At 41.1% G+C, this 26,540-nt stretch overlaps 1 protein-coding gene across 3 annotated transcripts in view; it reads left to right on the top strand.

The window, feature by feature from the left end:
- The window catches only part of MAGI2 (membrane associated guanylate kinase, WW and PDZ domain containing 2), a 1,132,945-nt gene that overhangs the window by 529,464 nt on the left and 576,941 nt on the right, over positions 1–26,540 (top strand). The gene's annotated exons all lie outside the window — the stretch shown is intronic.

Here is a 26,540-nt window from a genome sequence, read left to right as displayed (position 1 = left end):
TAAATTCAAATGGACCTCCCTTGCTGGCACCCCAGCGTGACATCCATATCTTATCAAACTCTGTGGGAATTTGCAGGGAGGAAGATAAGGGGGTTCCCTAGCTTGTAGCTTTTCTGCCATGTTAGATCAGGATTCCTGCAGAGGACAGCTCGCCTACTTACCCGATCAGTGGTCAGGGTCACCAGTGTCATCAGTTGTTGGCTGCATGTGTGTGTTCTCTCTGCATGCTGCACTGGCTCTGGCCAGATAGATAGCAGGCTCCAGTTGAAATGCTTAATAAGACCACAGACTCCATTCAGTAGCGAAGCTGCTCTGGCAGGTTTATTGTCAACAAAGCACGGTCCTAGTGCCCTGGATCAATGGTTACAGATACACTAACATAGGTATACTTGTTGCAATGGATTTAGCTGAGTGAGCGGCAGGACTTTCTGTTCCCCCTCTCGGCTGGACAAAGATACCTCCTTTGTGACTCGTCATTTATACATTGATACAAACAAGTTACGTCTTGCCCCTCTGAGATGAAGTTTCCACCGTTTACCTTGTCCATGTTGGTTTGATCAAAACACCTCTATCCGTCACCCTGTCAACCTGACCTTATCTTTAAGAGGGGTCAATGAGTCCCTGTACCATTTTTGGATAGTGTGTTTCCACCATATCTTTGTATTGAGGTGTTCTAATACTACCCTTCTGTAATGTGTTTACGTGAATACTTAGTGCCTAGGAGTGCTTGCAACTCTAGCCATGTTCTTGCCAAGTTCGGACAGCGAATCTGCTAGCTGGCATGTTTTGTAAGAGGGCCTGACTTTTGCTAACTTTGCTTTTTATCAGCAAGGCCTGACTTCAGTTCAGGCTTTAAGCCTTATACTAGGCCTTTATAGCAGGCCTGATATCTCAGGGTCTCCCCAAGGTAATCAGTACCTCTATTTTTACTCTGCCCTTTCTCAGGCAAATTCCTGTTGACTTCCTGGGATAGCTCAGTGGTTTGAGCATTGGCCTGCTAAACCGAGGGTTGTGAGTTCAATCCTTGAGGGGCCATTTAGGGATCTGGGACAAAAATTGGGGGATTGGTCCTGCTTTGAGCAGGGGGTTGGACTAGATGACCTCCTGAGGTCCCTTCCAACCCTGATAATCTATGATTCAGTAGACTATAATAGCTCGGGTACTAACCTTCCCCACTAACTAGCCTACTGTGGGAGATTTTCCTTAGTGCACTTGATATAGCACTTCTGTTTTCTGTTGCAGATGTAGAATCCCATTATAAACAGAATTAATTTTAAACAAATTACACTAAAAAGAGTATAAAATTAAAATACTCCGCTTAAATGGATTTTATACCATTTGATAATTCACTTAATATTGTTTTAGCATCATTGAAGAAAATAAACAGCATTTGTTTAAAATAAAAAATATGGTAAAGTAAAACTGTAACATAGATTAATTCCTTGTTTTTGCAGTTTGCTTTTTTGTATCTGTTTGGATTAGCATAATATAAATCTGAATTTTCACATTTTTTAAAAGACTTGGTTTAAACTCTTTGTTGAATGTTTCTCAAACCTAGAAAGGGAGATGTTGTTATTAGCTGTATAAACATAGGTACAATGGTGTAAATCAGAAGTTATTCCACTGGAGTTACAATTGTGTAAACCTGGGAAAAATCAGTCTCCTAGAGAAAGCGACATGCTCTGCCCTGAAGAGTTTATAATCTAAGTGTGCTTCTATACCCCCAAATTTAAGGTCTGTAATTCACCACGATGCAGCTCCACCACTGGTAGAAGTGGTGCAGTCAGCAGTGTAGACAGGACTAACGTATTTTTAACACTGTGTCATCTAGCTCTTCTCTAAGCAAGGTTAGTTGACATGGAACTATAAACACCCAAGTCCTATCTATGTATGTTCACCCTCTACTGGTGTTGATACAGGTAAACCTGCAATGCTAGTGAGCACCCATCTCATTTGTCCTAGGCTAGACAATAGAGCAGGGCAGGAAACAACTGATTTTTTTGCTCTGAAAAACATCATCAAAACCAAAGAAATTTCATTTTTGTCAAAATTTTTCTGACATTTTTATTTTATCAAAAACATGAAAATTTACTTTTTCCCCCAAACATTTTCACTTAGTCAAAAAGTTGTTTTTCATTTAAAAAACAGTTTGACAATTTTTTTTACCATCTTAAGTAGACAAAGACTGAAGGGTCTCATTTTGCAAGGTTCTGAATGCCTGCAGTGTATGTGTTCAGCATCTGGCTGGATCAGACACCAGACATCTTGAATATGCTAAGATGAGGTCAGTTCCTGAAGTGGTACAGATATCTCTGGGGAGGGGAACATAATTTTGAACTCTTTCACTCACACACCATAAATGGCTAGCGGGAGATCATTTCTAAACAATTCCATCTTCTGTCATTCTTGCATGTGAAAATACAATAACGTGCTTTTCTGCATTAACGATAGTTGTGCATAATTCATAAACCCTTATTTTCCTGGCATTGGAGAGAGTCTACCCACCACATGAGTAGAGTCACAGATGGAGAAGGACATTCCCACACTAGCTTCAAATAAAATCTGTGTATCCATTTCAAAAGTAGGTCACCTACTGTGAGCTTGTGCAAGGTGGAGCTTTAATTTTTGCAATACAGTACCAATAATAAATGGTGTGATTTTGCTAGACTAATTGTGTTGTTGTTTAATAAAGAGTACAGTCACTCTTTATACACTACTGTGCTCTGGAAAGAAGGGGAATTGGTGCTGTAATAAGAGGAGTGTGAGTCTATCAAGTGCCATTCAAAGTGGAGTTCCACAATGGGAGTGCACCAACAATAGGCATCCTATGGATTCCTCCATTGTAATCCAGTTAAACTTCATTGAATTTCAGGGCGGGGGAGAGGCACAGAGGTGTGATCCGCAGTGTTATGATACCATTGACTATCTTTCCCAAAAGCACTGGAAACCAATTAAAAAACTTGATGTATTGAAGATAGCACACTTAATGAACAGACTATCGGGGAGCCAAATTATCTTCTCCTAGACATCACGTGTGTGCACACAGATATGTACACCCTTACAGAGACAACTGCAACCATCCAAACATCCTCCAAGAATAAACCAGATATTTGTAAATCTGTAGTTATCCAGGGCAACAGTTTTCCTCAATTGGCCCATCTGTTTCAGTGCCAACCACTGAGACTTCTTCATACACTTAGCAGTTAGAACAAGACATCCAGTCCCCTCCGAAAAAGATGCCCTATGCCACTTAGTGAATTAGCTGGCAGGAGCACTTCTAAAAATGAACCTTACATTTATATAATGGTTTCCATCCCAAAAGATCACAAAGATCTTTACAAACTGAACAAAGTTATATACAAACTATATATAGGGATGACTTTGTCCTCCATTGAAACACAGCAATCTCACAAGTAGCATGTGATGACTCTGTAACAGTGGATAGCGGTGTTATAAACTGTGTTGCTAATTGTTTATCCAAGTGTTCTACTGTGTTTCTGATTGATGTTTGTGATATTTTTATGCTTATGTGCATGTGAAATTGCACAGAACAATGAATGGATGCTGTCTTTTATATAAACCAAAATAAAGAAAAAGAAATAAGATCTTCCTGTGGTTTCAGTTTAGGTCAGCAAAATATATTGACTGGCACTGGACTTTAGCTGGGACACTAATTTTAGTACTCTTGCATTGGAAGAGAGCTATGGGATATTTCAATGACCAAAAATGGCCCAGACCTTATTTCTATATTTCTGAAAAACTTCCTGTAGCACAGCACCCTGTAACCTCAAATTAGGTCTTGGTGTTAGCCCAGAGGTAAATATATCATATACTGACTCACCAATTCCATCTCCATCAGCACCTGTTTTCTTTTATAGTGTTCCATTGAAATATTGATCTGGACTCCACATCATTGCTATCACATAAAATCAATACTGTCATTTTAGTAGGCTGGAATCCTAAATTTCCCCCAGCTCCTAGAAGGAACATCATCGGTTCTCTTTTTTCTCTTCTGCTCAATAGTGGTTTCAGTGATTCCTCTGGCCTCCTGTATTTGACAGGAGAGTGCCAGCAGCTCCAAAATATCTTTGTACTAAAATTGCTGATCAGCTCTCCATTTCTAGTTCCTGTTCTTAGATCAACAAACCTGACAGCTGACTAATTCACTCAGCACTGAGGTCCCTACGGAATGCTGTCCCTACAATGGGTCACAGCTCATGCATAACAAGTGGTTTAGGATGTCCCTGGAGTAGGATTACCACCATACCCCTCTCCTGTTTCCTTTGGGCAATATGTGTCCTCTGGGAGAACAGTCTCTGAGTTCCTGCAAGCATTAGGGAGTCTCGTGAAGGATGCATAATCGAGGGTGTGTGGACCCACTAAAAGAACTGGCCGAAATTTGACCTAAAGTTGTTAATCTAAATGACTGTAACTTACGTGCAACAAGCAAGAAGTGTAAATTAAAGTAAGCTGAGAGCTACTTTACCTTATATTTTTCCAGCTCTTCTGCGTATAAGCTACATGCACTTAGGCCATGTCTACACTTACTGGGGATCGACGCTGGTGCGATCGATGCAGCGGGGGTCGATTTAGTGGGTCTAGTGAAGACCCGCTAAATCGACTGCAGAGCACGCCGGTCGACTCCAGTACTCCACCAAAATGAGAGGAGTTAGGTAAGTTGACGGGAGACCATATCCCGTCAATGCAGCGCAGTGTAGACATCGCAGTAAGTCCACTTAAGCTATGTCGACTTTAGCTACGTTATTCACATAGCTGGAGTAACATAATTGAGGTTGACCTACCCCAGTAGTGTAGACAAGGCTTTAGATTCCCTCCCTCTTCAGTAGAGTCTGTATAAACAAGTCTGAGTGTAACAGAACATTTTAACACCTCTTTATACATCACTTCTCAATTTGGCTCATAGGCTTATAAATTGCACTCATCTTAAGAATAATGAAAAAGGAAAACATTCATGTCTGTTTGGTGCATGAATTCACACAGACTTAATAAACATACTTACATGAGATCCCCTCTTTCACACTCATTGGACATAATTTCAGTTTCAAGCATGTACATGTACCTTTTTGACCTGAATATAAACTAAATTGAAAAAAAAGTTCCATAACTGTTTCTTAAGAATAAATCTAGTCATAAGGCTGCTGTATATTGTGAATAAAATAGAGACCTTTCTTGGAATTTTATGGCTGATGTGTAATTGTTTATAAAATAATACTATTCTTGAATTAGCATTGCAAATATTGAGACAATTTCTATAACAAAGGTGCCCATCAAGCATTGTTAATGTGGAGTGTCTCAGTAATTTGGTAACATTTATATATTGTTGCTGAAGTCAGAGCTCTAACTTTTAATACCATATAATTTTAAAGTACTGCTTTTGCCAGAAAATCATCATATTTCGCTTAAGGGATCACAGATCTACAGCTCTAATGATAAAGGAATAGTGTGTGCACTTCTTGATTAGCTAATATTAGTGGATGCAGATTCTTAATTTGATTAGCATTACTACACAGTATTTTTGCAAAATATAATACTTATATGCCATGAAAGAGATTTTCTATGGTTTTTGTGGTTCTTTTAATGTATATTTTTATATGTTATTTTTTAATGGGAGGCAAACCTCCAGTTGACTCTAGTGGCAGCAAGATAAGACCCCCACACTTTTGTATTTATTAGAAAGTCAAACTTCCTTACTTCTGTAATCTTGTGTGACAACCTAGATGTTGTTGGAGGTTTTATGGGAAGTTGTAAAACAAATGTTTTGTTTCTAAAAAATCCAAAGCAATTTTGTATATATGTTTTATATAGTCCACATGGCCAGGTAGGCATTTTGTAAAACCTATGCTGGGGAAGGAGAAATGGGTGCCCTACATGACCTCTAGGGCAGTGAATGGCAGGGGGATCTGGGAACCCAGGGGGGTTGCAGAGTTCCAAAGTTCTGCAATGCAGGAAGAAACAGGAGGGCCAAGAGACCCTGTGGAGCTCCTGAATTCTGTGAGGCAGTAGTTTCTGGATGGAGTTGGGAGCCTTGCAGAGTTCATGGGTGAAATCCTGCCCCAGTGAAGTCATAGCTGAGCCAGGATTTCACCCCAGGAGCTTTCTCAGACACTTGAAGCGAGGGGAAGAAATGATCCTGTGGACTTCCTAATTCCACATTGCAGAGAAAGGCATCTGGAAGATAGGAACTCTTAAGGTCTGAATGCTAGAGCAAGGCAGAAGGGAGATGGGGTCATTGCAGAGCTCCTAAATTGTAGATCACAGAAGGCTGGGGGAGCAGATTACCCTATGGATCTCCTAAACTCTGGATTGGCACTGTTTCTTTAATGAAATAAAGTAAGAATACTAACATACAAAATTTTTAAATTAGGGCTGCTAATTTATACCAAGGCAATTTACAGTTAAAAATACCTCAGCATTTAAAAATAGAGTTGCCCACCATCCATCATATAGCAATGTACTTATATTACAGTAACAGTCGCTGTATGGAAAGTAAGAAATAAAAAGGTGATGTCTTTGGGTAATACTGGATGGAAGAACTAGAGGGATGTTCTATGGACCTCAGGTGATGGAAAAGTGTTTATTTTAATGTGAAAATTCATATATCATATTATCAGTGCATATTCTGTTTGGTGGATGACTGCAAGAGGGTTTCTAATCTAGAAGCTGATACTGTATTGGGATATGAGAGCAGACTTAGGATGTTTCGGGAAGATGCAGTGTGATATGATTCACGTGTATGCTTATTTAAGGCACTGTATGAATGGTGAGTGTGTTTGAATATTTACTTTTTCTTAATTCTGTATTTCTATACTTTTAAATGTTTAGTGGTTTTCTCACATTCCTTGGCATTCATACATAGTAGCAACCTGGGATGAAATTTTGGCCCCAATGAAGTCAATGACAAAACTCCCATTGACTTCACTGGGAGCAAAATTTGACCTTTAATTTGAAGTTGACAAAGTCTTTGTCATTTATAGATCTGTTGACAATATCTTGTATGTAAGTGAACCCTAACTTTACAAAGGTTCTGGGGAACCTCTGACATCTTGGTAATATTTGGGACTTAGATAATCAGGGTCTTCTCTCTTGCAGAGATTCTAAGTTTCTAGGACCTGTATTCAGTGACATTCTGGGGGACATAAACAGCAGTTAAGCCAGAGTTTGGACCCTTTGGGTCAAAATACGTGAAATTATTGCAGAATAATTTGAGTCAAGGACAAACCAGCATTACAGATTTTTTTTTTTAGTTGGATGATAGAATGTTTGCTGTTTAGATATTAAATACACTTTCATTATATTGATTTATGATTGAGCTTGTACTTTTAAGTATTATGGAGTTACATGATATGCAACCATGCAGGATTATTAACACTGAAAACTTAAATTACATTTCTTTACACCATAGTAGCTTGTGTTGATTGCTAAGGGGGAATTTAAAAGCAGAAAAATGCCTAATGATCTCCTGAGAGCTATATTTTCTTCCTTCTTTGTAATGTAAATGGATATTTTGAAAAAACAAAAAAACCAACAAAAAACAAAAAAAAAAACCCACCATAGATCAAACACTCCATCAGCATCCTTTCTGCTGTTAACAAAAGGTCACCTGACTGCCACCTAGAGATGCCCTTTTTACCGATGAAATCCAGAAGTACTAGGTACGAATGGATACAGAATAGGGCATCATTGCTGAGAATGTAAATGACCCTGACTGAAGGAGAGTGGAGTTAGGCTGCTGGTGGGGGTGGGGAAGGTGGGGGGGGAGAGAGAGAGAGAGAGAGAGAGAGAGAAAGACACGCACACAGTGGGAGTGCTGCTTGCTTCATCTTTTGAGAAGAGGGAAAACAAAAGAGCTCAGCTGCAGTTTTGTGTTGCTGTGTCTGGCTTAAACAGAAAATTCTAGACATCTGTGCTGATAAATCAAATCACAGCTGAAACTGTTTCTATCAGGAAGATTATTTTCTCCCCTCAGAATGGGTTGGATCAATACAGGTGGTTTGCAGATTATGAGAAGACAGACTGGCTGAGAATCATGGAAAGGTGGGATAAGACTCTGCCTCTTTTTCTGCTCCCCCTCCCCATTCATAGAGTAGTGTATCCGTGAGCAGGGACCTGACAAGTGGACAGTTTAAAAGCTTAGGTGGGTTTTTAAATCCCACAAAACAAAATCAGAATTAAAGGCACTACCATATTCGACCAGATGTTGAATGGAAACTTGAGCTGAATCTTACTTGGCTTACAGAATTCCTGTGTGTTGCTTTGGATGTTGTCTTTGTTTGGAATAGTTCCTGTAGGAAAGAGCCATAACATAAGACAAAATGCATGTTTATTCACAAATTGTGAGATGACTGTTTTGATGCCGTTAAATTTTGGCCAGGGTGATTGCAAGTGGAGGCTATCATTCTTGTGTGTATAGAAATAAAAAGAAAAGGAGTACTTGTGGCACCTTAGAGACTAACCAATTTATTTGAGCATAAAAAGAGCTGTTGACTTTTTGAATTTCTTGTAATGCCGGCATGATTAGAAGTTGAGTTGCAATTATTGGTGTACATTGTCTGAATTCTAACAATAGGCAGTTCAAATAGAGCAAGTGTGAATGGTTTTTCTTCAGCAGTGCCAAATGCATCTTTTGCATTTCATTAAAAGCAACTGATTTACTGAGAAATTCCTAAAGAATAATACGGGATAAGGAGGGAAAGGAATTAATGTTTCAGAGTTTTCATGTTCACCTTAGTATAAATAGTTGTATTAAGATGCCTACATTTCTAAAGCAAGTCCCAGTAATTTCTCATTTCTCTTGCTGTGCAGATGCATTTTCTTTTGTTCTTTAATATGTTTCCCCCTCTCTTTTAGAACAAAAAAAACATTTCCTGCTTTTTAATGTTATCAAGAGACTTGTATACAAATTACCCATTTTGCACAGGTTTATTCTCATTCATTCCTAAGAAAACTGCCTTAAGGTATTAAGGAAGGGGGGAGGGGGCTTGACTGATGTTTTAAGAAATATTGAATTCATATGATTTAAATCACACATAGAAGCATATATTTAGCTCTAGCCGGAATTCAGTTCCCTGTCATGCGAAATGTCCAGACCATAGCAGGGAGATTCTTAGCAACCAATAAATCAGATTTGTAATGGGCCCTTTAAAATGTGTCTGTGAGGGGTGACTGGCTGGGTCCCCTTTGGCCAAATTAAGATGCAATCTGACAGTGCACTAGCAGCTGTGTGCTGACATTTTCCTCATGAACCTAGTGAAAAATGGCTCCATATCTTGTCTCTAGTCCTGAGAAGATGGTCTCTGAGTAGCCGTGCATTTTTTCCTCTATTGTTGTTTGTCCTAATCACCATTCTTGCTGATAGTGTCTGACTGGTTCATTTCAGTTTGCTTGCTTTTAAAACTTGGCTCAAAGGGCAGAAGTAGTAGTTGGTAGTGATGGTCTTACTTGGAGTCAATACTACTTCCTAGTCAAAAAATGTTTATCACAAATGGGTTGCATAAATACTGTTAATAGTGATCCTTCTGTCAGTTTAAATGAGGTTAATAAGTGGGCTGAAATGCATGTGTGTCAGACAGAGTACCACCCATTATAAAGGAGGAAAATGCCAGCCAGTAGCTAGTGAAAATTGACAGGTATAACCACAAATCCTTGGAAGATAATCCATTTCTGAAAGGATAAAACTACCTTTGTTGAAAAAAGTGTGTGCTTATTCAAGGGAAAAGCCATATTCAGATACTGCTTGACAATGGGGGGTGGGGAGAGAAGAAATGTGCCACTTTTATTGTACTACTGGAGTGATTATTGAAGAAATTCCTGTATCAAATAGTTTATTGAGTATGCCATAGCAGCAGCACTTGATGTATCTGTATTAAAGCTTCAGTTTGTAAAAGCACTGGGAGCAGGGCAGAGTGAGCTTCCATCAATTCTAAGGCCAGAAGGGAACATTGTGATCATGTAGTCAAACCTCCTGTATAGCACAGGCCATAGAACTTCACCAAAATAATTCCTAGCAGAGCGTCCAATCTTAATTCGAAAAATGGTCAGAGGTGTAGAATTCACCACAACCATTGAGAAATTGTTCCAGTGGTTAATTACTCTCACTGGTAAAAATTTATATCTTATTTCCAGTCTGAACTTGTCTAGCTTCAACTTCCAGCCATTGGATCATGTTATACCTTTCTCTGATAGATTGAAGAGCCCATTATTAAATATTTGTTCCCCATGTAGGTACTTATAGACTGTTATCAAGTCACCCCTTCACCTTCTCTTTGTTAACCTAAATAGATTGAGTTCCTTGAGTCTGTCACTACAAGGCATCTTGGAGAAGCACAGTTACTCTGTGCGTGTGCAAGAAAGAAGGTGATAGAGTTGGCTGTGTTTCTCTGTAACAACCTATGCCATCTGATTCATCGAGTGGCATTGGAGTTGGCTCGTGAAGAAGCTGCTTCTTTAAACGTTTGCCCAGTGATAAGGTGTTTTAACACGAGCTACCAGTACAAAAGTAGGGAAAATGTGGTAGAAAGGGTGGCTGGAAGAAATGATGAGTAATGTGGATAGTCTCTAGCAAACACAGCCAATATTGTTTTTATGAATGCCTGATAAGGTTGCCTCTGAAAAAATTACAGAAAATACAAAACATAGGCACTTTATCCACATTTTAAAGTAATATTTTCTACGTTATTACAAATATGATTGACAGTAAGAAAGCAATAATTTTAAAAGCGTCCATCCTAGAAATACAAATGTTGTTCCATTTACTTGGTATAAGAGACATTATCTTTCAGGTGGTGTTTAGAAACCATGTTGTGTCAAATGGCTATAAAAATCCCCAGTTGTTACTTGCCAATCTATTTAGATTAATTTTCATAGAACTAAAAGCTTGGGGATGCTGTTTAATTCTGCTTTTTCAGAAAAATGGTGGATATGGAATTTTAACACTGCTGCAGAACTGATTATTGCTTTTATAAACGTAGATAATTTGACCACAGTAAATGGCCTGCTTCATGGAAAGTGACACAATTACACTGTAGAAATGTAAAAAGAAAACAGACGATACATCTGAAAAGCCTTCTCCAAACTCATCAGAGAAACAGCAATGTCAATATGAAATAGACCAAATAAATGGAGTTAAATGGTTTGAGGGGTACAGAGAATCCAGATGTCTAATTTAGGCTGATCATATTTGTAAAGCAGGACAGCTCAGCTGCAGTTTTGGAAGCTTGACCAATCAAGTTTGATTTCCAGATGTGTGTGTTGATAACCCTGAACAGTGAAATGCAAATGCTGAGTAGGAACAGATTAGCTTTCAAAACTACCCATATTTAGAGAATCTGCATTAAAAGATTCAGCAAAGGCAAAGAAGAGGTTCTGGAGGAAAAGGGAATGAACACAGTCCAATGAAATAGACAAGTCCAAATTATGGACTCTGGTTATCACTGATGTGGTTCTAATGAACAATTGTTTTGAGCAGGCATTCACAATCAAAATCTGATCTCAGAAATGGTACAAGATTTTTGACACATTTTTCCCTTATTAAATAAAAAATGGACAGGAACTTTTCTTGTAATGCACTTTTTTGGGACATAGCATAGAAATAAGATGGTGGTGCTACAGATATTTAATTTCTGATGGTCACGCTCTACAAGCTATGTTAGCACATCCTTTGTTGTTAAACACAGGCCCTGATTCTCCTCTCATTTACACAGGTGTAAATCATGAGTGACTCCACTGAAGTCAATGAAGTTACAATAATGTGAGAGGAGAGACAACTCCATACTTTCAAAGGCTACAAGATTTTATATTTAATTGAAACTGTCAAAGTGGCAATTGTCTGTGTTTTGCCTGGTAGACTCAATAACAGTCCACCAATTTCCATTTTGTCTGCTATCTTCAGAGCAAATGCCCTTGCAAAAATCATATGTTCCCTGATTGCAAGATGAGTTGAAACAAACATTAGGGGCCAAATTCTGCCATCAGTTATGCAATTGTACTTTTTTGGGAATAAATTACACCAATGTAACAATCACAGTTTGGCCCCTAGAATAAAGAGACAGATGTGATCAGCAGAATTTTCAAGAATCTGTAAATTTTATAAGAGCATCTCAACAATTCCTGAGCCTTTACTCTCACATACAGTACATTCCAGCCCCGTGAGCCTTTATCCCCTTTGGCTTTAAAGGATGCTGAATATAACAGATGAAAGTTGGAAGACAGATCTCTCTCTGTTAAGCATTGTGGACTTTATACTTTTTAAAAGTTCTTTTTCTTAATGTACTGTACCATATGATATAAAGTAAGTTATTTCCTATAGCTGGGTCTGGCATTTACAGGGCATGCTCAAGTATTAATGATCTCCCATTATTTAGTGAAAAGTAGATCACCACCACCAATGGTAGCTTAAAATCAGGCTGGTTAGCTCTGCTGATCTGAGTTTAACACATCAAAGAGGACCACAGATTGTATAATGAAAACGGTTTTGATCAAAAAAGTATGTCAGGTTTTCTTCAGCTGGCCTCAGCTTTTCATGTGTATCCTAACCCAACTTCTCATGCACCCTTCTCACTCCCAGAAGCCTGACCCTACACAATCCTCTCTGGTTTGCTGTGATCAGCCGTCAGTGACTTTCCCTCACTGCATACGTTCATGCTTCTCCTACTGTGAGATCTACTTCCCCCTACTGTTCTTGTCCTGATGAAGTCAAAGCTGACACTAGCTACGTGGGTTGTGTGGAGAGCATGTCTGAGAGGTCAGGAAGCTTTCTGAAAGTGGGGCGGTGTGGCACAAGATGTGCTTCAGAAGAGTATCTTAGCTTACTGTATCTCCCTGAGCCCTAGTGTGGCACTCCTTCTCAGATCTGTCTACAGATCCTTCGCTAGTGTTTTAAGTTTTAAAACTGCTGGAGGCAGTGGGAAGGCTAAATGACTCTATCCAGGCCCACTATCACCATCCAGAATTGCACCCTGACTGGACTTAGCGTTGGATGAGCTGAACTAAAGAAAAAGTAGGATTGTTAGGGTTTAGAGCAAAACTCTCACTGGCTACAGCAGGAACAGGACTGAACTTTAGGCTAGAAAGAAGAGCTGAGCTTATAGAGGGAGTGGAGAAGCTTCTCTTTGCTACCTTTCCTAGCCCAAGGACATAAGGGAGTGGGATTGGGAGCTTTTGTTTTTAGCCATATTTAGCCTTAAACCTTTCTCATCTCACTGGGTTTTGCTAATTATTACACGATAAATAAAAACCATGCCCATGAACAATTCCTTAGTGTACAAGAATTATGAATTAAATCTTTGCAGCCAACATCACTGACAGAACTATGTATAACCTAAAGGTGGTGGAATATAAGTAGGCATGGTCATGAGAAGCATTATGGTAGAGAGCACAACCTAATAAAAGCTCTCTTTCCTAGTCAGACTATGATTTCCACTCAAATAAATACATGGTTCTTGATGTTCAGTGTGAAAAATTACTGCAACTAGAATGCTCAGAAATAGATGATTTAAGGAATAAATACATGTACTAGATAATAGGAAACAAAGAATGCTTGAAATTAGTTAATAAATATTTAGGTATTTTGGGGGTCTGGATTGCTTGGAACACATTGATGGGATATGGAGCTTTTCTCTTCTCTCTTGATCGTGAAGTGGGCCATCTGTTAAGTAACCCAGGAATATGAGAGAGCATTGTTCCAGTGCTTTGAACACTACATTGGCTCTCCAATACCAAACCCCGGGTGTCTGGCCTAAGACTTCAGAACCCTTCGTGAGGTAGGTCAAGGTTGTAAAAGGGACTGCCTCTGTGTCTGTGAGTCAGGATGATATCTATGATCACCAGGAACCTTGGAGCTGACAATGTTTAGAGTGAAACTTGAAGGAGGCAGAGCCTCTTCAGTGTAAGGCTCACAATATGAAATTCCCTATTGTCAGAAACGTACTGCTCCATGGATTTTCAGAGCAAAATGTAAGAGCAGCTTTCCACCAAAAGGAGCCATAAAGAATGGTTCAGCATCCCTCCCCCAAAGATAAGCATTCGAAAATAGTCCAACATGTTATATATATCTTAACTGCTGTAACCATGTAGTACAGGGAGAAGTAGATAATACAATCCTTCAGGTGGATTGTGGCTTTACCTAATTTGGTTGGAACCAAATACAATGGTGGTACATGTGTTGGAAATACCTGGGTAGATTAAATAAGTTACTAATTGAGATCCAGAGTGATCAGAAAGTCCACATCATTTTATGGCCCCAGTGAGCTCATGATCTTGGTCAGTTTCCTAATGAACATGTGTCCACCATGATTCAGACCCAGGCCACTAAGGGTCTCTGTGTGTGTATTTTCATAGGTATTGCCCGTACTTCCAGACTGCCTCTGTTAGCCCCTCTTACATTGTTGCATCTTATCTGGAAGACAAAGTGGAGCTGTCTTTTGAGGAGCAGAGTTGTGGAGTGAGAAGTAACCAAATGTCAGGGATGATACCTTTGCCTTGCTTGCTTCCATACCCTGTACTAAACTAACCCTGTAAACCTTTAAGGATAGCTGTTTTTTCCCACCATCTGTTTTTACAGCTCAGTCCTTATTCTGCCCTACAGAAAATAGAAATGGGATCTGTCTTGACACTGACACTGAGCTTTCTGAGCTGATTCTTTTGCTGGGGTGTTGGAGTTTTAAACCCTTAAAAATTGGCACCTTTGTTGTCAGACATGTTATGGAGTAATGGGAATGGAGAATCAACCACCCTGCCACCCTGAGTGTTGGGCTCTCTAAAACAGGTTGGGGCAGGCTGGTCGGAAGTGTCCTGTTGTACTATTCTGTTCTGTAAATTCAGCAGGTACAGTTATAACCCTGAGACATTGGGAGCTAGGACATTCTGTAATTATACTCTCCGACTGGGGCAGTTACTGCCTATTATGGTTTTAAACGTCTCAGGAAGTATGTTTGCTGCTGCTTCCAGGTGTTCCCAACAAAATGTTTATCATTTTAATTTACTTATTATAAAATGTTCTGTGACTATTGTGGAAGGGACTATATCAAGGCATTTTGTTGCTGATACACAGAAGTCTCCAATTCCCAATACCATCAGTCTACCTTCACAAATAATATGTTTTCACTCATGTTGCTCCTTTCTTCAGAAGCTGTCAAAGTGTTTTACAATGGTGGGTAAATTATTTTACAAATTAGGAAACCAAGGCACAAAAAGGGCCCAAGGTCACACACAGCAATTCAATGGCAGAGGAGGAAATAGAAGCCAGGTCTCCTAATTCCCAGTCCTATGCTCTAACCATTAGGATCACTGCCTCCCCTAGGACTCATTATATTCCAAATAGAGAAATAAAATTAGGGCTGTTGGGCTTTTTTGCACCTGAAGAAATTTAGAGGCACTCAGATATGTCAGTTGTTCATACTATAAAAAAGGTACTTTGCTGAATTCAGATTAATTTTCCAAAAGAAAACCCTGTACAGTGACCTTATATAAATAAATAGAGAGGACAATAGTGGAGAGACAGACACACACAACTCTAGTTCCTTTGAAATAATCCAATAGTTTCATCATATAGAGAAGTTCATCAAATATACCACAGTTCTTTATAACAGCTCTTTCCCATAACCTTGAGCAGAACACGTCAGCTCACTGGAAGCACTGGGAGGCTTTGTGCCTCACAAACATAGAATCCCTCCTAGAGCTGCTGTGAGAGCAGGGAGAGCATGCCCATAGTTACACACCTCCAGGGGAATGCAACATATATCTCCTTCAGGCGGAGAGTGGAGGATTGTAGCTGTGGCCAGCTCTTCTACCTCTCCCTTTATGCAAGGGGGAAGTCCCTATGTGCATAAAACTTTCTTAGATGCCTACATGGACTGGCCAGAACTTGGTTCTTAAGTAGTAGTGGACACGCCTTGCCACCCTTATTTTGTCCCTTTTTAGGAGGAGTTCAGTGCAGAATTCTGTTGATGCAATGTTATGGATAAGAATTCAAATGCACCAGAGTTAGCAAGTTCAAGCTTGTACAAATAGAAGGCATTGTCCTAGTCTCCTTCCACATAAAGTATTGTGTGAATTATTCCATATTAACTTCTACACATATATATGGCTGTAGTTGCTTTGGGGACCATATATTTTCATTAGTCTCTGCTTTGTGATGGAGACTTTAAACGCAGTCTCTTGCCATAACAGGTTTTTCATTTTATATATATATATATTTTTTTTTTTAAAAGTGTGATCACATGTTTATTTCAAAGCACAGTGTGAGATGGAAATGATCACACATTGACATAGATACGTCAATGCTAATTTCAATGTGTGGAAATACAGATATACATGCCCACCAATGTGTGTATAACTAGAACTCTTCACGTCAGTACGTTGATTTCCCTCACTGTATGTGTAACAATGTCATGTACACCCACGTTGGCTTGCAGCTCCATTGTTCATGGGCCAGATTTCTTCAAGTATGTCAAAGGCTCTTGTCATCACTTGGGGATACTTAATACTTTTTTCAGGTTTTAAAAGTGAAAAGCTTCAAGTTTTGATTACTGGAGCACAAAAATCTGAAAATTTGCTTCCTTTGTGGAAAAACACCTTGTTTGTGTGTTATGTCAAGACAACTCAAATCCTGGACAGTATTAAGACAGTATTATTAGACCAAAAAGGAACAAAAAGCAATTACCTTTGGGCAATTATTTTACAAAGTTATAAGTTTCTTAAAACTGAAAATGTCTCATCAGCTGTAACTCCTGCAACCATGTAATGCATGTACAGATCCACAGCCCATCTGTTCCAGTAACATTCTCATCTTATTTTGTCGTACACACGTTGTTGCTTATTGCAAATAAATGTTGATAGTAATACATTTTGGCCAGTCAGTTCAGGGGTTTTGGTTTTGGGTCATATTTTGTTTGTTGTTGATTTTTGCTCAGCCTCATTTTCCACCCCAGAAAAGTGAATGTGGGGCCAGGTCAAATGACCAATTTTAGTCTTTGAACGTATGTTAATTTTCATTGAGGTGCAGTCCCTGTTTTTCCCTAGAGGCCCAACATTCTCCTGAGCATAGCTATCTGTGTGCCTAGCCCTGCTCTCATTGCAGTCAAATGAGAGCAGAATTGTGCCTTAGATCATGAGGAAGTGTTGTGAGCAGCTGCTACTGTATCAGAGAGGGCAGCAGAGGCTGCTGTCTGCAGAGAGTACAGAACAGGTTCCTGTTGATTCTTTGTGTATGTGGTGAGAGAGAGAGAGAGCGAGCGAGCATACAGCAGGAGCCACGAAGGGTGAGAGAGACTGGAGTAAGGAATAAGAGAGAAAATAGGCAGAAAGGGAGTATACAACGAAATTAAGTGGAAAGTGCGAAGGAGAAATTATACCAAGGTAAAACAGAAAAGGGATTCCTCAGCTGCAGCCTTAAGGCAGCAGAGACAGGAATCTGGCCCACAAAGCTCTTCCTTTACTTGTCCAGAGGAAAATTTAAAAAACAAACAAACCCATATTTGGTTTAACAACAGTTCATCATCATGTGAAGACATGAGGCACCTTAGTTTTTGCTCCCCCGTCTTCTGGGAATCTGTAATAATCTCTGTCTATCTCCCAGTCCAATTTCTGGTTACTGATTATCCCAAGTACTACAGTCCCACAAAACGAACACCCAGATATTATGGCGATAGGTGCACTGGAGATGGATGGATGCCCTGTATACTGTCAAAAAACAGTCCAAAAGGGAAAAAAAAAAAACCTTGGGCCAGGGTGTGCCATTTGATCTGCATGTGTAATGTCTCAGCTATGAGTAGATCTCTCCTCCCCAAGCAGAAAAGAGGTGGGGTCAGCTGCATCTATGGCAGTATCAACCCTTTTCCTGCACCCCATGCAAAGCTCTCTGCGCTACAGATCTGGGGATCTGAACTGGAAGAGAGTTGTTAAAAAGTGGTATCCAGTGGTTTGAATACGGTTCAATCCCCTTGCACCCAGTGAAGAGTCCAGAAGCAGTACTACATTTGCTCTTCTCCTTTTCCCCATGCATATACCTCCCATCATCACCACCACTGTCATGGGGATGCCTCTCTGGGACAGCCACTGTCAGGAAAGACCCTGGATATGCATCTCCTACAGAATCTTTTTGTCAGACTGAGATGACAGAACCAGAGCTGTTTCTCAGGCACAGGGCTCCTGCAGATCCCTGAAATCTCCACCTATCTTGGGCTATCGGTAGAAGTAGAGTTTGTGGACCAGACCCTCACTTTCTTCCACAACAGAACAAGCCTCCCACCCTTCCCTCCTTCTCTCTGTTTTCTCTCTCCTATTGTGGAATGCAGAGGAAACTATGTGAGGGGAACCAGAGGCTGCTCAAGATAATCTAGGCAAAATTTCAGAGTGCTGTCCCGCCTCCTCGTAGGACTAGGGTGGCAAATTTGAGCTGGCTGCCCTCTGTCATGACGGAGGAGCAGCTGGACAAATTTGAGTGAGTGCTATTGCAGCCTAGCATGCAGGGTCACAACACCACTCAAATATGGGTTGGCTGCCCTTCCGTTATGACAAAGGTGTAGCCAGGCAAAATCTGCTGGCATAGGCAGCTGCCCAGAAATTTGCCACCATCTAGGGTGACCAGGTGTCTGGTTTTCAACCAGAACACCCGGTCAAAAAAGGACCCTGGCGGCTCCGGTCAGCATTGCTGACCGGGCTGTTAAACGTCCGGTCGGCGGTGCTGTGGAGCCCAGGCAGGCTAGTCCCTACCTGTCTTGCGGCAACACACTGCGGCCCAGAAGCAGCCAGCAGGTCCGGTTCCTAGGTGGGGGAGCTCTGGGGCTCTGTGCGTTGCCCGAGCACCGGCTCCACAATCCCATTGGCCGGGAACCAGCTAATGGGAGCTGGGTGGGGCAAGGTCTGCGGGTGAGAACAGCATGCACCACGGAGCCTCCTGCCCCCTCCCTCTTCCCCCCTGCCTAGAAGCTGGACCTGGTGGCTGCTTCTGGGATGCAGTGTGGTGCCCCAGGACAGGCAGGCAGCTTGCCTTGGCTCCGCTGCACCGCTGACTGGGAGCCACCTGAGGTAAGGCCATGCCCAACCCCCTCCCCCAACCCTACGCCCCCTCCAACCTTGAGCCTCCTCCTGCACCCCAAACCTCTCATCCATGGCCCTACCCCAGGGCCCCCTCCCACACCCTGAACCCCTCATCCCCAGCCTCACCCCAAAGCCCTCATCCCCAGCCGGAGCCCTCACCCACTCCCACACCCCAATCCCCTGCTTCAACTCGCAGCCCCCTCCCATATTGCGAATCCCTCAGCCCCACCCCCTAGCCTGGAGCCCCCTCCTGCACGCCAAACCTCTCATCCCCAGCCCAACCCCAAATGCCACACCTCCAGCTGGAGCCATCACTCCCTCCCGCACCCCAACCCCCACCTCAATCCGCAGCCCCTCCCATATTCTGAGTCCCTCGGCCCCTCTGGCCCACCCCATCCTGGAGCCCCCCAACTCCCTGCCCCAGTCTGGAGCCCCCTCCCACACTTTGAACCCCTCATTTCTGGCCCCACTCTGGAGCCCACACCCCCCATTTAGAGCCCTCACCCTCTCCCGCACCCCACCCTCTGACCCAGCCCAGTGAAAGTTAATGCGGGTGGGGGAGAGTGAGCCACTGAGGGAGGGGGGAATGTAGTGAGTGGGGGGGGGGGGGCTCAAGGAAGGGGTGGGGCCTCAGGGAAGGGGCGGGGCTAAGGTCTTCAGTTTTATGCCAATAGCTACCCTACCACCATATGCAGCTGCCTAGTTTGCCTATAGCTGGAGCTGTCTCTGAGGGGAAGCCATTATGAAGGCTACCCCATGATGATGTTACCATGTAGGGGTACTATCTACCTGTGTTCCTTTAGCTAGAAAAGTTACCTTCCAAGACTATCATTCCAATTCTATAGAAATCAGCTTTACAGAGTGAGGTAAACTTGTTTGAATAGAACCCTAAGATTAAGAGTTCTCAAACACAAAGTACCATAATTTTTGAAAACACATTAAAGCCTTATTAAGCAGTGGACGTGTTATTCCTTGACTTTAGCAAAGCTTTTGATATGGTCTCCCACAGTATTCTTGCCAGCAAGTTAAAGAAGTATGGGCTGGATGAATGGACTATAAGGTGGACAGAAAGCTGGCTAGATCGTCAGGCTCTACGGGTAGTAATCAATGGCTCCATGTCTAGTTGGCAGCCGGTATCAAGCAGAGTTCCCCAAGGGTCGGTCCTGGGGCCGGTTTTGTTCAACATCTTCATTAATGATCTGGAGGATGGTGTGGATTGCACCCTCAGCAAGTTTGCAGATGACACTAAACTGGGAGGAGTGGTAGTTACGCTGGAAGGTAGGGATAGGCTACAGAGGGACCTAGACAAATTAGAGGATTGGGCCAAAAGAAATCTGATGAGGTTCAACAAGGACAAGTGCAGAGTCCTGCACTTAGGACGGAAGAATCCCATGCACTGCTACAAACTAGGGGCCGAGCGGCTAGGCAGCAGTTCTGCAGAAAAGGACCTAGGGGTTACAGTGGACGAGAAACTGGATATGAGTCAACAGTGTGCCATTGTTGCCAAGAAGGCCAATGGCATTTTGGGATGTATACATAGGGGCATTGCCAGCAGATCGAGGGACGTGATCGTTCCCCTCTATTTGACATTGGTGAGGCCTCATCTGGAGTACTGTGTCCAGTTTTGGGCTCCACACTGCAAGAAGGATGTGGAAAAATTGGAAAGAGTCCAGCAAAGGGCAACAAAAATTATTAGGGGGCTGGAGCACATGACTTATGAGGAGAGGCTGAGAGAACTGGGATTATTTAGTCTGCAAAAGAGAAGAATGAGAGGGCATTTGATAGCTGCGTTCAACTACCTGAAAAGGGGTTCCAAAGAGGATGGATCTAGACTGTTCTAAGTGGCGGCAGATGACCGAACAAGGAGCAATGGTCTCAAGTTGCAGTGGGGGAGGTTTAGGTTGGATATTAGGAAAAACTTTTCCACTAGGAGGGTGGTGAAGCACTGGAATGGGTTACATAGGGAGGTGGTGGAATCTCCTTCCTTAGAGGTTTTTAAGATCAGGCTTGACATCCCTGGCTGGGATGATTTAGTTGGGGATTGGTCCTGCTTTGAGCAGGGGGTTGGACTAGATGACCTCCTGAGGTCCCTTCCAACCCTGATATTCTATGATTCTCTGATTCTGATCTCAGTTGCCTTGGGTTAAATCTGCTGTAACTCTATTAAAGTCAATGGCATTACTCCAGGAGTATACCAGTTAAAGAGCAGACATTAGAGCCCTTAGTTCCAAGTGAGGGATGAATTTGTTCTACATTACTGCTATTGTGAACATTTAATGACATGGAAATGGCCTTACTTTGAGCTATATGATTAGAATTAGTCATTTTAGTGAAAAATCACTTTCCTTTTGAATAACTGTAAACTAAGATAGAGTAAAGTCACTATGTTTTAAATCTTCTATTACACTGTAATATTCTATCTGTAGAGAATATACTTTTTTAAAAAAAAGTCACACTCTTGTTTTACTTGGTTGAGAATTTTATACTGAAGATCATTTCCAAAAGTATGAAAAGATATTTTTAAAACATCCACAGCTCCTTGGATCTCCATTGGTGCCACCATTTTTGCTGTTGTTGAGGCAGTAGCATGCAAATGGTGCAAGTTTTGGGGAAAACGGACAGATGCAGAAGAGTACACAGTTCGGGCAGAGATATCCCTTAGCTTAGGGGATGATTTATCAAGGCAGTTACTCTTTATCCTAGTACAGAGGAGAGAATAGAAGTTGTGTTGTGGTAATTGGGCCTACAAATTTACCTGGATTGTGAGTTTAACTGTAAAAGGTATGTAAAAGTTCATAAAATGTCATCATAACCTACAAGAACAAATGTTGATGGGAACAGGTGCAAAAGGGAGACAGAAAAATTGAATTTGTCTTAACAAAAAAGGCCTACTGATATGATTCAAGGACTGTGTTGACATTAGGCTTGTTAAAAACAGGAGATATGGAGCCATTAATGACTGCTTCTTGTGGCAGGTAGACCTGGAATTGAGAAGGGGAGAGGCAATTCTTGATTTAGCCCTAAGTGGTGCAAATGATCTGTTCCAAAGGGTGAATACAACTGACCTGCTCAGTAATAGCAGCCATAATGTAATTAAATTTAACATCCTTGGGGTGGAGACATCAAAGAAGCCCACCACAGCATTTAATTTTAAAACATGGAACTACAAAAACGAGGAAGCTAGTTAAATGGAAATTAAAAGGAACAGTCAGAAGGGTGAAATGCCTGCAAGCTGTATGGAAATTATTTAAAAGCATCATAATAGAGGCTTAAACTGTAAATAACCCCAAATAAAGAAAGTAAGAGGACCAAAAAAAAATGTCACCATGGCTAAAAAGCAAAGCAAAATAGGTGGTTAGAGGCAAAAAGGCATACTCTAAAAATTGTAAGTCAGATCCTACTGAGGAAAATAGAAAGGAGCATAAACTCTGGCAAGTCAAGTACAAAAGTATAATTAGGCAGGCCAAAAAAGAATGTGAAAAGCAAATACCAAAAGACACAAAAAATAATGTTTTTTTTAGTTCATCAGAAGCAGGAAGCCTGCCAAAAAGTCAGTGGGGCCACTGAACAATAGAGGTGCTAAATGAGCAGTGAAGGAAGACAAAACCGTTGCAGAGAAGCTAAATGAATTATTTGCATTGGTCTTCACTGCAGAGAATGTGAGGGAGAGTACCACACCTGAGCAGCGTTTTTAGGTGACAGATCTGAGAAACTGTCCCTGATTGAGGAATTAATAGAGAAGGTTCTGGAAAAAATTGTTAAATTAAACAGTAATAAGTCACCAGAAGCAGATGGTATTCATTCAAGAGTTCTGAAGGAACTCAGATATGGAATTGCAGAACTATTAACTGTGGTATTTAACCAAAAAAGTCTCCAGCGGTGATCCTGGCAGTTACAGGCCAGTAAGCCTAACTTCAGTAACAGGCTAATTGGTTGAAACTACAGTAAAGATTAGAATTATCAGACGCATATCATGTTTATCTATGTTGGGGAAGAGTCAACATGGCCTTTGTAAAGGTGTCAAGGTTCCTCCCCCACTCTGAACTCTAGGGTACAGATGTGGGGACCTGCATGAAAAACCTCCTAAGCTTATCTTTACCAGCTTAGGTCAAAACTTCCCCAAGGTACAAAATATTCCACCCTTTGTCCTTGGATTGGCTGCTACCACCACCAAACAAATACTGGTTACTGGGGAAGAGCTGTTTGGACACATCTTTCCCCCCAAAATACTTCCCAAAACCTTGCACCCCACTTCCTGGACAAGGTTTGGTAAAAAGCCTCACCAATTTGCCTAGGTGACTACAGACCCAGACTCTTGGATCTTAAGAACAATGAACAATCCTCCCAACACTTGCACCCCCCCTTTCCTGGGAAATGTTGGATAAAAAGCCTCACCAATTTGCATAGGTGACCACAGACCCAAACCCTTGGATCTGAGAACAATGAAAAAGCATTCAGTTTTCTTACAAGAAGACTTTTAATAAAAATAGAAGTAAATAGAAATAAAGAAATCCCCCCTGTAAAATCAGGATGGTAGATACCTTACAGGGTAATTAGATTCAAAACATAGAGAACCCCTCTAGGCAAAACCCTAAGTTACAAAAAAGATACACAGACAGAAATAGTTATTCTATTCAGCACAATTCTTTTCTCAGCCATTTAAAGAAATCATAATCTAACACGTACCTAGCTAGATTACTTACTAAAAGTTCTAAGACTCCATTCCTGGTCTATCCCCAGCAAAGACAGAATATAGACAGACTGAGACCCTTTGTTTCTCTCCCTCCTCCCAGCTTTTGAATGTATCTTGTCTCCTCATTGGTCATTTTGGTCAGGTGCCAGCGAGGTTACCTTTAGCTTCTTAACCCTTTACAGGTGAGAGGATTTTTTTCTCTGGCCAGGAGGGATTTTAAAGGGGTTTACCCTTCTCTTTATATTTATGACAAAAGGGAAATCATGCCCCACCAATGTATTAGAATTCTTTCAGGGTGTCAACAAGCTTGTGGACAAGGATTATCCAGTGGATATACTGTGCTTTGACTTTCAAAAAGCCTTTGATAAGGTCCCATACCAAAGGTTCTTAAGAAAAGTAAGCTGTCATGGGATAAGAAGGAAGGGCCTCTCATGGATCAGTAACTGGCTAAAATGTATGAAATAATGGGAAGGAATAAATGGTTAGTTTTCACAATGGAAAGAGGTAAAGAGGTCCCCCAAGGATTTGTAGTGGGAGCAGTACTGTTCAACATGTTAATGAATGATCTGGAAAAGGGGAAAGTTGCAAAGTTTGCAGATGACACAAAATTACTCAAGAAAGTTAAGTCCAAAGCAGACTGTATAGAGCTACAAAGGGATCTCACAAAACTAGGTGAATGGGCAAGAAAAGGGCAGATGAAATTCAAGGTAATGCATATTGGAAAAAATAATCCCAACTATACATAAAAAGATGGAGTCTAAATTAGCTGTTACCACCCAAGAAAGATCTTGGAGTCGTCATGGCTAGTTCTCTGAAAACATCTGCACAATGTGCAGTGGCAGTCAAAAAAGCTGTTAGGATGTTCGCAACCATTAGGAAGGGGATAGGTAATAAAACAGAAACTATTATAATGCCCAATAAATCCATGGTACACCAAGACCTTGAATACTGCATGCAATTTTGGTCACCCCATCTTAAAAACATATTAGATTTGGGAAAGGTATAGAGAAGGACATAAAAAACAGTTAGGGGTATAGAACATTTTCCGTACGAGGAGAGATTAAAAAGAGTGGGACTGTTCATCTTAGAAAAGGGACAACTGAGGGGGGATATGAAAGAGGTCTATAAAATCATGTATGTTTTGAGAAAGTGAAGTGTTACATACGTCTTCATGTAACACAAGAACCAGGGGTCACCCAATCAAATTAAAGGCAGCAGGTTTAAATATAAACATAAGGAAGTACCTTGCACAGTCAGCCTGCGGAACTCGTTGGCAGGGGATGTTGAAAATGTATTAGATAAGTTCATGGAGAATAGGTGGATAAGGGATATATTAAGAACAAGATCATATGTAAAAATCTAAAATCCTCATTTTCCAGTCTTTTATTGCACACATGTATCTGAGGGGAGAAGTGAGCTTCCAGGCCATACATAAGAAAGGGAAGTGATTTTTCCAATTATGTATTACACAAATTCCTAACATATAGAAGCATTCAAAATCCCCATGTTATAAAATCCTTACATATCCTCCTTTTCTCTTATTTACTGAAATTTTCATACCATTCATACAGCTAGTGTGCAGAATGGCAGTTACCTTCCGACCTGTTGCCAATGATCCAATGATTCTCATTGATCTTTCTTCCCCAGCACCATTCACCAACTTACTAAGCATGTCACCTTCAATGACCTGAATATAGACACTTTAAACAATCTCTCATCCAGCAGTTAGATTTGCTGCTTTATACTTTTCCACCTGTCTAGCTACCTTGTAATGTATTTTTTCATTGAATTATTTTAATTTTTAAGTGTTATTTTTTAGATCGTAACACCCAAGGATTTAAGTCATTAGTAATTTTTTTAGATAGGTCAATCAATATAGGAGAGAATCATTTCTAATTTATATTTAAACAGTAAATCCAATTTGACAATTTCACAATAGAGGTTGGTTGCCCATATGCACTCTGAGTTTGTGTCAAGCAAGTTTAAATTGGTGATGCAAACAGGCATTGTCCTTGGCACTTAAATCAAGTCGTGGACTACAGAACACAATAATTTATTATGCTGTTAAAAATACTGGTGATCAGACTTTCATTATTCCAATGCTGCTTCAAACTATTAGTGTCCAGGTATATCAGAGGTGCATCAATAAAACTGGACTTGTGTATAAAGCATTCTGCTATATATTCTGAGATCCTGAATTTGGATTTATGACAATTAATTAGATTTAGTGGCTTTTGCGGTGCTGCCTAGTATGTTAATTATTTAGTCTTGCATGATTTCAGAAATTAAAAGCAGTCGTGTGTCACAAGAAAGGCAGTCCCCAAGCTCCCTGATAATCAAGAGTGAAATTCACCCCTGTGCTGAGGGCCAGCATGAGTATGTCTACCCTGCAATAAGATACCCACAGCTGGCCCATGCCAGCTGACTCAAGCTTACGGGGCTTGGACTAAGGGGCTGTTTAATTGTGGGGTAGACGTTCGGATTTGGACTAGAGCCTGAGCTCTGGGACCCTCTCCCCTCACAGGGTCCCAAGTCCAGGCTCCAGCGCCAGCCTGAACATCTACGCTGCAGTTAAACAGCCCCATAACCTGAGCCACATGAGCCTGAGTGAGCTGGCATGGGCTAGCTGAGAATTTTTAACTCCCGTGTGGACATACCCCATAAGGCCTATGTATCATGCAACTGCCACTTAAGCCCAGAATCCATAAAAGGCAATGGATTTCCCATGTAATGTTTCATTTGAGTCAAAAGGTGGACAGAGCTTCACTTTTAAGAGTTTTATTATTGTCCT

This window comes from Natator depressus, chromosome 1, assembly GCF_965152275.1.
Source record: "Natator depressus isolate rNatDep1 chromosome 1, rNatDep2.hap1, whole genome shotgun sequence".
NCBI lineage: Eukaryota > Metazoa > Chordata > Testudines > Cheloniidae > Natator > Natator depressus.
Note: the sequence above shows the minus strand (reverse complement) of the source record. Positions and strands in the feature narration are given on the sequence as shown.